General features: G+C 46.6%; 1 long non-coding RNA gene across 3 annotated transcripts; it reads right to left on the minus strand.

Moving 5' to 3' along the window:
* Positions 1 to 4048: 4048 nt before the first annotated feature.
* Positions 4049 to 12674, minus strand: LOC141418796 (uncharacterized). Of its 3 annotated transcripts, none has more exons than XR_012443439.1 (4): positions 12594 to 12674; positions 9144 to 9185; positions 5710 to 5803; positions 4049 to 4685 (listed from the first exon to the last, which is right to left on the minus strand). It is a non-coding gene; the product is annotated as an uncharacterized lncRNA (long non-coding RNA). The 3 variants fall into 3 exon arrangements; XR_012443440.1 differs by having other exon boundaries at positions 4049 to 5612; XR_012443438.1 differs by having other exon boundaries at positions 4049 to 5803.
* Between the last annotated feature and the right edge of the window lie 492 nt (positions 12675 to 13166).

Consider the following 13166-nt stretch of genomic DNA (forward strand, 5'->3'; position numbering starts at 1 on the left):
AGTAAAGGGAAAGAGGAACCAGGGCAGCCTCCGGTACATCAGAAGAACAAAGGACAGTGAGGTTTTATTGGGCAAAGAGAAAAGCTATGTAACAGCTGGGCCTGGTGGTGCACCCTTGTAATCCCAGCACTCAGAAGGCTGAGGCAGGAGAATCATGAGTTTGAGGACAGTCTCAAAAAAAAACAACTCAAAAATACAAAAAAAGGAAGAAAAGCTATGGAATTTGGTGCCATAGTGTCCCTTCAGGAGTTGGCACTCTCTGATTAGTGGGGCCACTTTACTCTTGAAGCTGTAACAGACTGGTTGAATTGGGCTGACAGACAGTGTTGGGGCATGCGTTCTTGTCTAATGTGCTAGCTGTCTGTGTGTGATTCATGTAGTAAGCTGTGATTGGGAAAAATTTCTTGTGATCCTGTTATCAGTTAAATCACAAATGACAGCCCTCCTTTCATGGCCTTCTCCAACTCCATTTTGCCAAAGTTTGACCTAAGTGACTCCATTTTTGGATCTGACAACTGTCACACAAAAGATGGGAGGGGAGGGCCAATGTCACACTGAGAGGCACAGGGAGGGACAGCCTGGACATCCCCTAGTCCTGGGGCTTCTGGCTAAACACCAGAAGCATGGGGTCCCAAGCAGTGCCTAAGACTTTGGTGATGACCAGGATCATAGACACCTCACCTCCTAACAAAACCCAGAGAGAAGTGACCAGGAGAGAAAACACGCTCAGGAAAATCACTCCCGTTCCTGCTTGTCCTGCCACAGACCTCTATACCAGGAACCTTCCAGAAATGACTCACACCTTCCTGAATCGTCAGACTTCACAACTTCTGTTCAATATGAAAGACTCCCCCAGGGTCTCAAAGCACAGGTGATTGGAATGTCCCCTGTATTCCCCAGAACTGTAGTGTACGTGTTCAAAAGAATGTCTTTGTGAAGTATTGATAGTCATTCTTTTCCATTCATGGTCATATGGGAAAATGAGGAGAGGCCAGGCTTGTGATACCAACATGGAGGTGTCCCCAAATGCTCCCCAGTGTCGGCTCTACATTGACTGCCACATGGTTTGAAACTATTGTATAATCAAAGCCAAGTGATGCCCCTGACTGCTGCCGGGTAGGTCACCTCACATGTCAGGCACCTTGCAGGGCTCTGAAGACACTTCAGAGAGCTGGGCGCCAGTGGCTGATACCTGTAATCCTAGCCACTCCAGAGGATCAAGGTTTGAAGCCAGCCTGGGCAAATAGTTCTTTGAGACCCTATCTTGAAAAACCCATCATGAAAATAGGGCTGATGACACTCCACCTGAAGGTGTAGGCCCTGAGTTCAAACCCTAGCACCACAAAAAAATAAAAAGGATATTTAGTGCAGCATTGTTTTTAACAGCAGAAAATCTATAGACATCCTTCAACAGAGGAATGATTGAATAAGCAATGACGCATCCAGGCGATAAAATAGAGGAAAAATTGAAGAAAGATGGGACTTTTAGGAGCGGACTTACATTAAAACTTTGTATTATGTTCATAAAAAAAATCTTCAAAAGGAAACTAGTTGCTAGGGTGATGGTATGGTCTCATTCATGCAAAATAAAGAACGAGGTATATGCTTGTGTCCATGTGTGTAGCTATATAGAAAAGGTCTGAATCTGTACTTCCTAGCATTGGTTTAAAAACATTACAATGATCAAACTCAAATATAACTTGGCTATTTTTAGTTGTAGGGATTGAACCGTTGGATGTTCTAGGCAAGAACTCCACCACTGAGCTACACCCCCAGCCCTAACTTATTTAATTATTAAAAAAAAAAAAGAGAAGAACCCAAGCTGACTGTGCTGGAGCTATCTGCCAGCTCGTACATCTCCCTAAACAAGCTCCTCCACCTGCTTGTCATCATCTCCATGCTGGGGAGTCCTCCAGGCTCCTGTCCCTCAGCCAGATGTCTCCTGTGAGCTCCAAGCCTGCTTAACCAATCATTTTCGCAATAGCTCCCTCCAGCTGCACCCAAGATACACACAGGACTCCATCCCACTGTTCTAGGGTCGCCTTTCTGCAAATGACCCAACTCCATGCCTTCCACCCATGCATCTTTCTCAAACATGCCTTTATTCCCACCTCTGCCACCACCCCAGGAAGCCTCAGTCTGGGGAGCTGGTATGTCTGATTGGATACCAACCCCTGCTTCTGCCCCCAGCAGTCACATGGCAGCAAAGAACAGGAAAATGATTGGCAGTTAGACACTTCAATGGATGCCCCCACACCCAGGATCAAGGCTAATCCCTCACCAAGACTCAGAAACGCCCTGCTGTGGTTTGGATATAAAATGTCCCCTGAAGGCTCATGTGTCAAAGGCATGGTCCCCAGTGCAATATTGACAGGTAGGGCTTTGGAGGAGTGACTGAGTCATGAGGGCTCTGACTTAATCAATGCATTGATCCGTTGATGGGTTTGTGGTTGAATGAGAGGTGCTGGGAACTGTGAAAGGTGGGGTCTGATTGGAGAAGGGAGGCCACTGGGAGTATGCCTTCGAAGGATCTCATTCCCGGCCCCTTCCTCTGTCTCTCTGCTTCCTGGCAGCTTTCTTCAGCCATGTTCTGCTTCCACAGTTTCCTGCCTTGCCACAGGACTAGAAGCAATGGCATGGATTGAAACCATGAACCAATATAAATCTTTCCTTCTTTAGGTTTTCTCAGGTATTTTGTCATAGTGACCAAAAGATGTAACTAACACACACCCCAAGCCACTTTCTCCTTCCTCTGGGCCCCATCACCCTGACCCCCTCACCCAGGTAGCCAATGACACCCTAGTTGTCCCTCCAACCCCAGCTCAGCCCTCGATTCCAAGGTAAAGCCTACCCTACCCCTCTGATGGCTCCTACCCTTCTGGCATTGCACTCTGTGTGAATTCAGTCCCGGTGTATGTTAAATCAATGCCTATCCCACCCCCAGCTCTAAGAGCATCATCGCTGTGCCTAAATCCTCAGCTCAATGTCTGCACAAAGCAGCAGTGCAATATAGTCAATGAATTATCCATGAATTTATGCAGATAAAAGCTTGCACACTTCTACGGCCTAAATGCTTCCAAATTCACATGTTCATATTTAATCCTTAATATGATTGAAGGTGAAGCCCCCATGAATGAAATTAATGACCTTAAAAAAGGGCTGGAGGGATTTGGCTGGGCCCGTATAGCCATTCAAACCGTCTGCCATGTGTGAACATAGCACTTACTCCTTCTGCCATCTGAAGATGTAGCCAGACGGTCCACATCAGACCTGAAATGCTCACCCCTAACCTCAGGACTGGGATGAAGAAATTTCTGTGGTTTATAAATTACTGCTATAGTTTGGATTTTAAGTGTTCCCCAAAGGCCCATGTGGTAAAGGCTTGCTCCCCAGGGTGGTGCTATTGGGAGGTGGTGGAGCCTGTAGGAGATGGGGCCTAGTGGGAGGTCTTTAGGTCATTGGGTGGGGTGTCCTTGAAAAAGATTGAGTGATGCTGGTCCTTTCCTCTTTCTTTCTCTCTCGCTCTCTGAACTCAGGTACTGAGTTTTGAACTCAGGGCTTCGAGCTTGCTAGGCAGTCACTTACCACCACAGCCACTCCACCAGCCATGAAAGTGAGCTCTTGTCATGATGCTTGGCCTGTCTCAGACACAGAAGCAACAGGGTCAGTTATGGACTGGAACCTCTAAAACTGTGAACCAAGATGAACCTTTTCTCTTTAAAAGTTGATGACCTCAGATATTTGTCCTAGCTAACACAATTACCCAGTCTCAAGAATTTTGTTACAGTGACACAAAAACGGACCTAGACACATCACGCATAATTTCCCTGGTACTGGGACTGAACCCAGAGCTTCAGGCATGCGAGGTAAGCCTCTAACACTTGATCCACGCTTGTCCTCAGCCCTTTTGTTTTTCTTTTGTGCAGTAGGGTTTCACTAACTTTACCCAGGCCTGGCATTGGACTGCCTGTCAAGTCACTGAAATGAAGGTGTGCACCAACCACTTTTTTTTTAAAGCTTTTTATTTTGGAAATGTTCTAATGCACACAAAAGTAATGAGAAGAAAAAAAAAGTGAGAAAGGAAAAAAGAAAGTAGTGAGAAGAGATTAATGAACCTCAATATCTCCATTCCCTGGGTTTGACAGCTATGAAAATTCTGTTGTTTTCTTTGTATATCTGCCTCTTGTTCCTTTTTCTTGTGCTATTCATAAAAAATCTTCAGTATGTAAACAGATATACTTTTGCCATCTGAGTGCATTAACAGGAGGGACTCTGTATGTATCAAAGGCCAAAGGGGTCCCTGAAACACACACAAACAATTGGTCATGCTATGAATCAGGGGTAATTTGTGGAGGGTTCAAGCAGCACTTCTGGAACCCCAAAGGAATGGCAGTGTGAAGGAACTGCCTCATAGCTCAGGTGGTAAAGTTATTTGGCCAGGGGCCGAGTCTCTTCCCACATGCTGTCACACCCTTCCCGGCCTGAACAAACACAAAGAGATGCATCCCACCAAGCCACCCACTTGGCTGAACTGTGCACCTGGTAACCTCCTTGAAAGCTCCCTTTACGGGTATTTTTCTCTCCTATACAAAGTGCCTGTGACATAAATTGAGAATGACAAAAACAGGAAAGTCCATGCTTGCGAACGTCTACGTGGTCACGGGGCCCAAATCCGTCACTCTGACCTGAGAGAAAACAAAGGATGGCCTTTAGTCTGTGTCCACTTTGACATGGAGAAAGGCAGTGAGGAGAGTGTAACACAATTGCAAATTAGAACTTTTAGCACTTGCTGATCAGAAAATGCAAAGGGACAAATACACTTATCTGAAGCAGAATCACAAATCATTTCACAGCTGTTATTTCTGGCATGATCTGGTGGGCTCATGGTATATTACTGTCACCTCCAGCAAAGGCACATTTGTCATCTTCAGGAAAAATATGTTCGAGGGCTAAGACCTTTTTAATAGTAAATATTTAAAAGTACCTGAAAGGTGTAATAAATTCAAAGGTTTATTATACCAACACCTTATCTACTTATCTCTCCAGATCACATGACCATTTCTAATTGCCTTACTCCATTGGACTTACTGATCAGAAAACTGCACAAGAGCCAGCACTGGTGGCTCATGCCTGTAATCCTAGTTACTCAGGAAGCAGAAATCAGGAGGATCGTGGTTCAAAGCCAGCCCAAGCAAATAGTTCTAGAGACCCTACCTCAAAAAAACCCATCACAACAAAGGGCTGGTGGAGTAGCTCAAGGTGTAGACACTGCATTCAAACCTCAGTACCTCAAAAAAAAAAAAAAAGAAAGAAAAGAAAGAAACCTGTACAAAATACTATAAGAGAAAACCAAGGTTGACAGAGTTGAGCCTTTTCCTGCCTCTTTGAGCTCTGCCTATGACGAACTAGCTACCTCCAGCCCTCCCTCTTCCTCTCCCTCATCTCCCTTCTGTAACTCTGTATCTCCCTTCTGTAGACTCTTCCACAATGATCACGTGTGTTCCAGCTGTACCTTCTCAGGTTCCTGAAGGTCAGAGATTCAAACAATAGGAACTCAGTTTGAGAGGGGGAGGAAGTCAGGTGACATCAGCCAGCCTATGCAAAGCCAGAATCTGAGAAACCCAAAGATGCTTAGGTTACCATATCTCATTTTTCAGAAAAGAACTGAATTTAGAAAAGTTATCATCTGCCAGGCATGGTGGCACTCACCTGTAATCCCAGCTACTTGGTAGGTAGAGATAGGAAGATCACAGTCCAAGGCTAGCCCAGGCAAAAGTGCATGAGACTTTATCTGAAAAATAAACTAAAGCAAAAAGGGTTAAGGACACAGCTCAAGTAGTAAAGTGCTTGCATAGCAAGCATGAGAAACTGAGTTCAAACTCCAGTTCCATGCCCCCCACAAAAAGATATCCTCTATGCACATGTCAAATCAGTCTTCAGGAGTGGTGAGATTTGCCTCTGGCCCCCACCCTCTGACACTTGTTCTGCTGCCCTCCTGTGATGCCATCTCAACCATCTCTTGTGCTGTCCTCCCTAGGGCAGAGGCCAAAGCTAACTACTCCCTCAGCACACAGCACAAGTGACACAATTTGTGTGACCTCTCAGCTCCCCCAGTAAACTTTCCATTTCAGAAAATGGAAGAGAAAAGTTGCCCCATACTCAACTCAGATAAGAAGGGTAATAGAAAGTGTGCAAGCACAGTGCTGGTGGCTCACGCCTGTAATCCCAGCTACTCAGGAGGCAGAAATCAGGAGGATTGTGGTTTGAAACCAGCCCAGGCAAACAGTTCACAAGACCCTGTCTCAAAAAAACCCATCACAAAAAAGGGCTGGCAGAGTGACTCACAGGGTAGACTGCCTGCCTAACAAGTGTGAGGTACTGAGTTCAAACCCCAGTACCAGTACTGCGAGAGACAGAGAGAAAGACAGAGAGAGAGAGAGAGAGACAGAAAGAGAGAGAAGGTGTGTGTAAAGACAATCCCAAATCTTAAAAGTTAACAGTTTTGGATGCTGAATTATAGCTGATCCAGTAAGATATCAAAAACAAAGTAAGAGGAAAGATGCCCAGTGGTCAAGAGCTAACCTTCTGGGCCTAAAACTTGCCTCTCAGTCACTGAATGGTCATTACTGGGAGGTGGTAGGAAGTGGGGCCTGGATGGAGCCAGGCCCCGTCCTGTCTCTCTCAGTTCCTGGCTGCCATGAGGTGTTCATCAGCCTTGTCCTTCTGCCATGATGTTCTGCCTCACCGCAGCCCAGAAACAACGGAGCCAGCTGACCATGAGCTAAAACCTCTGAAACTGGGAGCCAAAATAAATCTTTGCTCCTTTTAAGTTGTTTATGTCAGGAGTTTTGTCACAGAGACAAAAGGTTGACCTAAACACCAACATTAGCTGGAGGAGTGGCTCATGTGGGTAGAGGACCTGTCTAGCAAGTTCACCCAGACCTACTGACCTCTCCAACCTGACCACCTAATACCATCTTCCCTCACCTGTTCTACTTCAACTCTGTCCACTTTGCTCTGCCCTGCTCCAAACTTACTCCAGCTGATTGTCATTAATATGGTGCTGCCCATACCTAACTCATTGGAAGTTGTGGGCATTCAATAAGAAAATAGACATAAAGCACTCAATAAATATCAACAACTAAAAAAAAATTTTTGGTGGGACTGGGGTTTGAACTCAGGTCTTTGTGCTTGCAAAGCAGGTGCTCTACCGCTTGAGCCACACCTGCAATCCTTTTAGTTTTTTGTGACAGGGCCTCAATATGTATCTTAGGCTTTTCTTAAACTTATGAACCTCCTGCCTCTTCCTCCTAAGGGCTGGGATTACAAACATGCACTATCATGCCTTGCTCAATATTAACAACTTTTTATTAGCCTTTGAAGATTTTATTTCTTTCTTTATTATTTATTTATTTACTTTTGTGGCCCTGGGGCTTGAACTCAGGGCCTTCACCTTGAGCCACTCTACCAGCCCTTTTTGTGATGGGTTTTTTGAGATAGGGTCTATTTGTCTGGGCTGGATTCGAACCATGATCCTCCTGATCTCTGCCTCCCAAGTAGCTAGAATTACAGATGTGAGCCCGGCACCTGACATCTTTGAAGATTTTAAACTTGGTTAAAAATTGAATAGAATTTCAGATTCAAATGGCCAAATAACACATGAAAAAATGCTCATCATCTCTAGCAATAAAGGAAATGCAAATTAAAACCACACTAAGATTCCACCTCACCCCTGTTAGAATAGCCATCATCAGCAACACCACCACCAACAGGTGTTGGCGAGGATGCGGGGAAAAAGGAACCCTCTTACACTGTTGGTGGGAATGTAGACTAGTACAACCACTCTGGAAAAAAATTTGGAGGCTACTTGAAAAGCTAGACATTGATCTACCATTTGATCCATCAATAGCACTCTTGGGGATATACCCAAAAGACTGTGACACAGGTTACTCCAGAGGCACCTGCACACCCATGTTTATTGCAGCACTATTCACAATAGTCAAGTTATAGAAACAGCCAAGATGCCCCAGCACTGACGAATGGATTAAGAAAATGTGGTATCTATACACAATGGAATTTTATGCAGCCATGAAGAAGAACGAAATGTTATCATTCGCTGGTAAATGGATGGAACTGGAGAACATCATTCTGAGTGAGGTTAGCCTGGCCCAAAAGACCAAAAATCGTATGTTCTCCCTCATATGCGGACATTAGATCAAGGGCAAACACAACAAGGGGATTGGACTTTGAGCACATGATAAAAGTGAGAGCACACAAGGGAGGGGTGAGGATAGGTAAGACACCTAAAAAACTAGCTAGCATTTGTTGCCCTCAACACAGAGAAACTAAAGCAGATACTTTAAAGCAACTGAGGTCAATAGGAGAAGGGGACCAGGAACTAGAGAAAAGGTTAGATCAAAAAGAATTAACCTAGAAGGCAACACACATGCATAGGAAATCAATGCGAGTCAACTCCCTGTATAGCTATCCTTATCTCAACCAGCAAAAACCCTTGTTCCTTCCTATTATTGCTTATACTCTCTCTACAACAAAATTAGAAATAAAGACAAAATAGTTTCTGCCGGGTATTGAGGGGGTGAGGGGGAGAGGGAGGAGGTTGGGGGTAATGGAGGGGGTGGGGGAAGGGGGAAAGAAATGACCCAAGCATTGTATGCATATATGAATAAAATAAAATTTTTTAAAAAATTGAATAGAATTTCAGCTTTATTTACAAATGAATTCAGGGTAAACTATTATTGCTACTTCATTTTTAATAAAATATTAATTTCCCAGGCACAGTGACTCATTCCTATAAGCCCAGCTACTAAGGAGGCAGAGATTGAGAGGATTGTAGTTGAAGGCCAGATGCAGCAAAAAGTTAATGAGACCCTGTCTCAATCAATAAGCTGGACATGGTGGTGCATGCCTGTAATCCCAGCTTCGAAGGAGGCACAGGTTGGAACATCATGGTCTCAGGCCAGCCCAAGCAAAAAGTGAGAACTTATCTGAAAATAACCTAAAAGAAAAAGGGACTGGAGGTATGGATCAAGAAGAGTGCCTGACTATCAAGCACAAGATCCTGAGTTCAAACCCCAGTATCGCCAAAAAAATAATTACAATAAAAACACTAATTTGCTGTTTACCTGGCTCTCCCTGCAGCTGTGAAGTACTTCTGAGACACAGCTCTGTGGAGGAAAAGAAAACATCTTTCATTTAACTGTGTAGCCTGTGGCAAGGCACTTAATCTTATCAGGCCTTCTTTTTTTGTTGTTGTTTATTTTAGTTCTTTAGACAAGGCCTTGCTATATTGCCCAGCCTGGTTCTTAACTCCTAGGTTCAAGTGCTCCTCCTGCCTCAGCCTTCCAGGAGCTGGGAGCACAGGTACATAGCACCATGCCCAGCAAAAACAAAACAAAACAAAACAAAAACCTATTTTGTTTTTGGTGGCACTGTGGTTTGATAGGCAAGTACTCTTACTACTTGAACCACTCCATCAGCCCTTTTTTTGTGATGGGTTTTTCGAAATAGGATCTTGAGAACTATTTGCCTAGGCTGGCTTTGAACTACAATCCTCCTGATCTCTGTCTCCTGAGTAGCTAGGATTCCAGGCGTGAGCCACCAGTGCTCCACCAGACCCTATTCTTCACAACTACAAAATAACTAACCTATTCTCAGAAGCCAGGACATAACATTTATTAAGACGGAACAAAAGGTGCTGCTCTGCCCACACGCAAGTTGCAAATGTACTTCCTTGATGATATTTGCTTTGTGTTGAAAACCACCCAGAAGAGAAGTTGGGAGGTGAGCAGGCCCGTTCCAGACTTGGTCATCCCATGAGACCCCAGACTCTTGGGTCTGTGTGGCTGAACTCTCACAAACTGAGGTATTCAGGGGAGCCCCAGAAGTATGGCAACAGCACAAGGACTTAGAGAGCCCAAACGATCACGTAAAGATGCACCGTGAAGTTCAAAGACTCCCAGGCATGGAAGTGGGATGTAGCTCAGCAGTAGAGCGCTTGCCTAGCATGCACAGGTGTGCGGCCCTGGTTTTGACCCGAAACACTGCCCAAAACAAACCCCAATACAGACACACACAGCCTTTCTGTCTTGCCCTGCAGCTGGGGGATTCGTACCCATGGCTCTGCTCCCCCTTTTCTGGAAGCAACACCGTGAATGACAAATCCGTACCTCTAATTGGCCTCTAGTTAGCTCCACCTGTTTCCTGGGTATTTTCTGCTGCCGCACTCCAGCCTTCATCCCAGCTGCTGAGGAACTAGTTGGGAATCTCTCCATCACTATGAGATAGGTCCTGTCATCCCCATTTTCCATGTCACCACATCACCAAGTTGAATGAAGTGAATGGCACCCAGATCACTTGGCTAGCAAACTGTCACTGTCATTAGGTATCTTCACTAGGATGACGGACCCCCCACACCACTCTTGTCTCCTCCTCGTCCTTCACTTGCCCACCCTGATGCTCCCCACATCACTCTCCTTCCTGGGCTCCCTATGCTGGCTACTGCTCCTACCATCACTCCTCAGTTTACCCCCTCTCTTCCCAGTGCTTCCGCAACCACCTTTCCCTGTGAGCTTCTCCCCCTACAACTGCTCTCTGTGATGCACCAAGTATAAGCCATCCAAATCCCAAATCTGAACAAGCCCTGCTGGCGTAAGGCCTCAGGGATGACTCCCCACCCACTGGAGAATATAACGTAAACTCCTCTTTCACATTCACTCCAGCATCCACGCCTGATCCTTTTAAGCATGTCACAACCTCCCTAGCCTCCCAGTTCACCTGCCTTCTGTGCCATTTCCTTAAAGCTTAGCCTCTCTCCTCCAGGAAGCCCTCCATGCCTTTAACATCACTCTGTCTTTAGCAGGGACACCTGTAATTCTTTGCACCACAAGCATACAATTAGGTAAGTATGTGTCCATCTGTCCTAGTCAACTACAAACGCCTTGAGGACAGAGACTAGCCTTTATCTATTTTGTTTATTTATTTATTTTTGCAGTACTGGGCTTACACGCAAGGCCTACACCTTGAGGCATTCCACCAGCACTATTTTGTGATGGGTTTGTTCGAGATAGGGTCTCCAGAAGTATTTGCCCAGGCTGACTTCGAACTGCAATCCTCCTGATCCTGATCTCTGCCTCCTTAGTAGCTAGGATTATAGGTGTGAGCCACTGGCAGCCAGCTATTTATTTATTTATGCTGGAGACTGAACTCAGTGATTGCTACACTTGAACCAAGCCCCTAGCCCTTTTGTTTTCATTTTTTTTGCAAGACAGGGCCTCCTTATCTTTTTGCCCCAGCTGGTCTCCAACTCAAGATCCTCTTGCCTCTGCCTCCCAACTAGCTGGGATCACAGGCCTGCACACACTACACCCCGTTTATTTTTATTTACTTTTTAATCTTTGGATGCTGAGTGCCTGGGACAAGGGCTGCATTTGGCAGACACGGTTTGTGGGGTTTGGGGGGGAGGGCAATACTGGGGATTGAACTCAGGGCCTCATGCTTGCTAGGCAGGGGCTCTACCACTTGAGTCACGTGGCAGTCCCACTTAAATGTTTTAATGATTGCCAGGAATGTTCAAACATGTGGTAACGCTCTATCTCCCCAACCATGGTGACAAATCATCCCAGACTCCACTTTACCCTGGAGCCACAGAAGCCTGGCAAGCACCATCTCCCAAATCTCTCTGGGATCTTGCTTCCTTCTCTGCCCCACTACATCCCCAAGATGGGGCCTTCATTATTCCCGGAAGTATGAGATTAACCTTCTTCCTCCAACATTCCCTTTGTACGATTATAATTCCTGTCTGCTTCCTGCCAGAGTGACTTTCCTGAAACACACATCTCATGGAAGTTCCACGCCTGAACACTCTCTATGAGCGACATTTTCATAGCCTGCAGGTGAAGGGGATTTCGGAGGTCTCCACTCTCCTTCCCCACCTCCTTCTCCAAGCCCACCTGTATCCTCCCACAGCTGCAAAACCGTTCTAGTAGCCATCCCAGAACTCTCCAGGCACCTCCACGCTCCATGGGAGCACTCCACTCCCACCTCACCCTTCCAGATCAAGCTCAGAGGACATCTCCATGATGAAACCTACTGCTTGATGACTGGTGGCAGCAGAACTTCCCCTCACCTCCCCTATCGCACTGTCAGCACTATTCATGACACCTCTCCCCTAACCCTCCTGGCCCCGGGGCAGCAGCACCCAATGCAAGCGCGTGCAAGGAGTCACTCGAGTGGCCATCCGTTTCCTTCCATTTAATAATTTGCAGCGTTTAACACGTTGCGCGCCCTCCTATTTTAACAATGGGAATCAAGAGCTTCAGGAATATGACGTGCTTGGCCCTGAGCCACACTGGTCCTAGACTTTCCGATTAGAAATCTTATTTGTCCAAAGCACTTAGCGCGTGGGACTGCAAGTGAGGAACCACAGGGGACCCAGGCGGGAGGGGGACAGAGGAGGGCGTGCCAGCTGTTTCCGCCCATCTCCTGAGTATTCAGTCCCCTTCAGCTATTCTCTTTCCACAGCTGCTACAAGAACTCGGGGTGGGGGTGGGGTGGCAGTGGGGGCTGCTGTTTACCATTCTGCATTTGCCAGGAGATGCCTGCGCCAGCCACCGCTCACCTGGGCCAGCTGTTTTCTCTGGCGGCCCCACTTCCCCCGCGCGCGCATGCGCCATCCCGCTGCGCACGCCACCACGCAAGCTATGCGCATGCGCGGCCTCCCCTCGCGCACGTGGCTTGTGACTGACTCTTAGCCTGGGGTCGAGGCGTGGCCGGGTGATGTTCCAAGTGCGTCCTGATGGGGGAAGTGGTGGGATCCCTGGCAGTTGAGATGAGGATTGACTGCGCTGTCCTATTCCCTGCATGTGCCTACTGGGTGTCTTTGAGACCGTGCTGGCAAGGGGGTGCTGGGCAGGCAGCAAGGGGTAGCAGGCTACAGAAGGGGACATCTGCTGAGTGCCAGGAGAGTCACACCACCACCATCACTATTGTTGCAGGACTCTCAAGCTGAGATATGGGGCACTGAGGCTGCTTAGCAGGAAACAACGTTCTATTGTGCTGGCACAGACTCAGTGGACTCGTGTCCAAAGGCTGAGCCTCAAGAACAAAGGGGGTCTCACCTTATATACCCTTGCAAGCAGGTTACAGAG

Source organism: Castor canadensis, chromosome 18 (genome assembly GCF_047511655.1).
Source record: "Castor canadensis chromosome 18, mCasCan1.hap1v2, whole genome shotgun sequence".
Classification (NCBI taxonomy): Eukaryota; Metazoa; Chordata; class Mammalia; order Rodentia; family Castoridae; genus Castor; species Castor canadensis.